A 4,720-nucleotide genomic window follows, 5' to 3' on the forward strand; every position below is an offset into this window, starting at 1 on the left:
TCCAAGAGGAAGATGCTACTGTATAGAACCATGGGTGCCCTTTAAAAGTCAAAACCTGTTACTTTAACTACAACTACAACTGTAGGAGGAGGGGAGAAGGTACCAAAGCACAGACATCCGAGCCAGGTGTTCTCTGTGGAAGCAGCTGCTGCATAGTGATTCACAGTTTGCAAAGGCAGATTTCTCAGCGACAAAGAAAGAAGCCTGAGTTCCCCCATGGCCAAGAAAGTTTCCTATTCATCCAAAAAATTCTGTGAATGGGGGAACAGAGACAGTGTCTTATCTGATCCAAAAGGTTACAAGGAAAAACCAAACTTATCTGAGATGGCAAAAGAGACATGAAGAGGGAATGAGCTACTCCTGGGACTGCTGCAAACTGGCGTTAAGATCTAGCATGAGTTATTTCAATTCTCTCCCTCTCAGTTCCCCAATACATAAAATGAGACCATTAGATAAATCATTCCAGCTTTTAGATTTTACGATTCTAAGCAATACAATGTGAAGAAATACCTGAAGATCTTTAATATTTAATAAATTATATCCTCCCGTGCAATGTCCACGTAATAAGAAAGGTGACATGTATTCAGTGTCCTTGGACAGATAGATAACGGCAAGAAAGGAGACAACGGCTCTAAATCCAAGGATTATACTTTTGAAGAACATGAATAAATTTTTTAACTGGGAGAACTAAAATTACTAAGAGAAAAAACATAAGTACAGAAACAAAGCAAAAATAAACCATAGTGCCAAGTCTCCACAGAAACTCTGGAGAGTAAACATATATGCCACAAGCATCATGCTGAGGGGAAAGAAAATGTGTCATAAGCATACGTTTGGCTAGAATTTAAAAGAATTTTTAAACTTCTAGCCACTATGTGTTAGACAGTAGTACTCTCTAAAAATTATCGTTGCATCAGCATTATTATTTAATGGCATTGTCCATTGTTCCGTTGAGGTTCCTGATTCCTGCGCATCATACAGTCTAGAAATGGAAGAACATTAAACGACATGTCGTCCACTCCACCTGGTACTTAGCCTCCCTACCAACAGGCCATTTTATGCCCCCTCTTTTTTTAACTGTATGGGTCATGCATGATACTCATGTATGGTCCAAGTATGAGGTAGTGATTTCCCTAAAACAGGAAGCAAGAGATGGGATGCCACCCAAAAAAATCCCAGTCTCACATTTTGTAATGAAACTTTTATAAGCAGGTGATATGGAAATTCCCTAAAAGACAAAAAAGGGCATTTAAACCATGTCCCTCTCCCCCAGAATGAAACTCTCAGAAGATCACTTCACATTCATGAGACGTCCCTGTCCCAGCTGGAGGCGCCTCTGAGGAGACCCACTACATCCTCCGCAGGTCAGGCAGGCACCCGCGTGAGGCAGCTCTGCCGAGGCATGCTACAGACAATTGCTTTTAAATTATTTTAAAATGAGAAGACAAAACCGTTTAACCCCAAAACAGAATAAAGTTAATAGAACAGATGAAAGACCCATGCTAACCAATTTAACTTCTTATCAGACAAGAAAAGGGAGATGAACTGCAATGAAAGACGTGTTTAGACACAAACACTAAGCAACTCATTTGTTCTGATTCTCAAGCCATGCTCTCTACCAGCTCAAGATGTGGATTGTTTTCCATGATACCCTAAATCCATTTTAAGGGAACACGGCAATAATTTATAAAATGTACATAATAATTTGCCCTGTTTTTCCTTTACACAGTAATTTCTTATATCCATTTAGGGTTTATAGTGATAAGTTCTAGGTATTTTCCTTCTTTGTGTTTTACCATTTTGAATCTTCTTATATTCTTTCTTTTACTTGATGAATAATCATTGAAGAGTGACCATGTGCCCATAGTACTAGATACTAGATAAATAAACTTAAATAAGACATTGTCCCAGTTAGTTTTATAGTGGCAGAGACAAACATGTAAATAAAACTTTCACTGAATTGTTAAGTGTGCAATGATACAAGTATAATATTGTAAAATTAAGCAATGCAAGGGAATGACTAGGCATTGATGTCTATGGGAGGAGTGCAGGTCAGAAAACCATTGGGGGTAGTTACACTGGAGATGCACATGAAGATGAATTAGGTGTGGTGGTAAAGCACTCTAGGCAGGGAATACATTAGTTCTAATACTTATTACACTTACTGATTAGACTTGCTAACTTTAATACTAAAGTTCTCTCTTTGTAATACTTAACAACTGAAACAAGTAAATTTTGTTTTCCTCTGATCCCTGAATTGTTTGTTTTTCCCTCTCCTTTTGAAAGTCCAATTACATATATATTAACTAGCTTCATACTGCCCTGCAACTGAGACTACTGTCTTTTTGTTTGTTTGTTTTCTTAATATTATTCAGTTTGAATAACATATCAATTTGCCTTCAAATTCTTGGAACCTTTAACTTGTTGTGTCCAAGTTGCTGTTAATTTCATCAGATGGATTTTGTAGTTCAGTAATTTCCACTGGATACTTTCCTTTTTTTAAGGCATGAATAAATTTAACTATATTGAAACAGGCTAGGGACTGCAAAACTGAATTAGAAACTTCTGAAAAGTCAAGTACTGATTTTTCTTTCCTTTGAAAAGAAATGATTTCTACTGTAATTTCTAATGACAACTATGGTTTCATCCGATACTTTTCTTCTTTTTAAGAAGAACTATATTTACTTCCTAAATAATGAAAAAATCAGAAATTTATGTTTCCAAATACTAGATTTTGCATTCCTAATGTGGACACTAGAGGCGCTGCTGATTTTAGAACAACAATAAAACACTCCTGAGATCAGTGAGGTACAAACCTGATAAAAAGTATCCACAATCCCTTAAACTACCTCTTTTTCATTGTTTCTCCTCAACTCCAAAAAATAGGGCAAGAAGGGTAGGAGAGGAAACACAGCATTTAATTTTTTCATTAAGTATAACTTAAAAGAAAAAAGATTAACCCAGGAAATGATGGTTTTCTATGGTAGTTGATGTTTACAGATCAGGAAATACTCCATCATCACATAAACAACTTATTTATTAACCAACCTACATAAATAATGAAATTACTTACAGTGTGAAGCCCAGAGTCTACTCCAGTCTCTGTTGTCCTGATGTGCATAAGCAGCGGTATAAGTTCTTTCTTATATCTCGAGAATGAATGATGGCTGTTTGAACCACAGGATTTTTCATCAGAGCTGAAGCCATTTACGGTGTAAAGATCCCTCTTCCGTCATTAAGAACGAAAGTCCATTCTTAAGAACATGTGGTCCAACAACTAAAACACTCTCAGGATTTGTTACTTGTCTGTAATTAATATCGACTCCACCTTCTGCAATCCAGTACCCTCGGGGACCATCTGGACTGTAATTTGCTTTGCAGCATGTATCCAGGACATGTGTCCCAAGGTTAAGAACTAATTCGGAAAATGAAGTTTCTTTAAACAACTCTTTTAACTCTTAATCAGACGTGACCTCCAGTTTGCTACTTCCGCAGCAAGTCGTTTCTGAGGACGCGCATTTCCTGGCTCTTTGACCCGAAGCTGCGCTATGTGGTCAGTCTGTGCAAGGGGCAGAAAAGTGAGGCGCTTTGGTTACCTTTCTACCCAGTCATCTTGCTTCCTGACCAAGAACTGATACAATTCAAAAGGAGGTGTCTTAACTCTGTGCAGCCAAAGAGCACTGCCAGCAGACTTCCCAGTTTGGATCCGGGTGTACTTGTAATTAGGAGAACAATGATTCCAGACCCGTCTTCTCCAGTCAACTTGTGTTTGAAGTCGTACCAGGACATGATATTGCCCAGCTGACCAGATGCACCCAGGCTCGAACAGGCAGCAGAGATCATGGGCCTGCAGCACCCGGTGTAAAACCTCGTCCAAACTCCGGACGCTACTGCGCAAGCGTCAGCCTCCGCACCCCGCCCCCACCCCCAGTAGCTCGGGGCCGCCCAAGGACCAGGCCGAGCTGAGCCGGTCTGTGAAGCTGCCGCAGGTCCGCCAGTCAGCGAAGAGCTGCTGGTGAGGAGCAGACAGAGCTTGGAGCCTTCGGTGCAGTGCGCTCGCTGCTTCCCACGCGCTCGGCAGCCGGCTCCTGGCGCGCGCCTAGCTTCCGGCTGCTCGGGTCTCCCAGGCGGCGCACCACGGCGCCGGCCCCCCCCAGCGCAGTCACTTGGTAGCCCATTCGCTACAAGTGAAAGGGGCCCAGCAGCGCCAGCAGACGCCCCACAAGAAGCAACCAGTCGGCCATGGGTCGAGGCCGCGGTGGATAGTCTGGAGAAAGCTGCCCGCCTTCCACAGTGGAAGAGCGCGGGGAGCTCTAGCTTTGCCCCCCTCTAGGGGAGGAACTTCTAAAACAGACCCCGAGCTTCCTACACCGCCAGCCACCCCTGAGCACCAGAGTGGGCGTCACGCAGCCGCAGGGGCAAGACTCCTGAAGGGCCTGGGGCACCGAACCACCTGCCTGAGATAGAGGACCGCAACGTGGGCGCCGCCATCTTGGTGGAGGCCCGAAGGGAATGCTGGGATTTTGGGGGTCCAGCTACGTCCTTCAGTACCCGTTCCACTTGGTAAGTGTTAAAAACTATATTAGAAGTATAGAAAAGTGTACAGTTCTGTTGGTATGTATGTGTATACTATATAAAACCACCACAATCAAGGTAGCAAGCATTTCTATCACCCTCAAAAGCTTCTTTCTACTCATATATATTTTCTGACTTCTTTCAA

At 42.2% G+C, this 4,720-nt stretch overlaps 1 pseudogene; it reads right to left on the bottom strand.

Moving 5' to 3' along the window:
* Window positions 1-3,191: 3,191 nt before the first annotated feature.
* Window positions 3,192-4,491, bottom strand: LOC114239110 (tyrosine--tRNA ligase, mitochondrial-like; annotated as a pseudogene).
* Between the last annotated feature and the right edge of the window lie 229 nt (window positions 4,492-4,720).

The sequence above is a fragment of the Balaenoptera acutorostrata genome, chromosome 13, assembly GCF_949987535.1.
Source record: "Balaenoptera acutorostrata chromosome 13, mBalAcu1.1, whole genome shotgun sequence".
NCBI classification, from domain to species: domain Eukaryota; kingdom Metazoa; phylum Chordata; class Mammalia; order Artiodactyla; family Balaenopteridae; genus Balaenoptera; species Balaenoptera acutorostrata.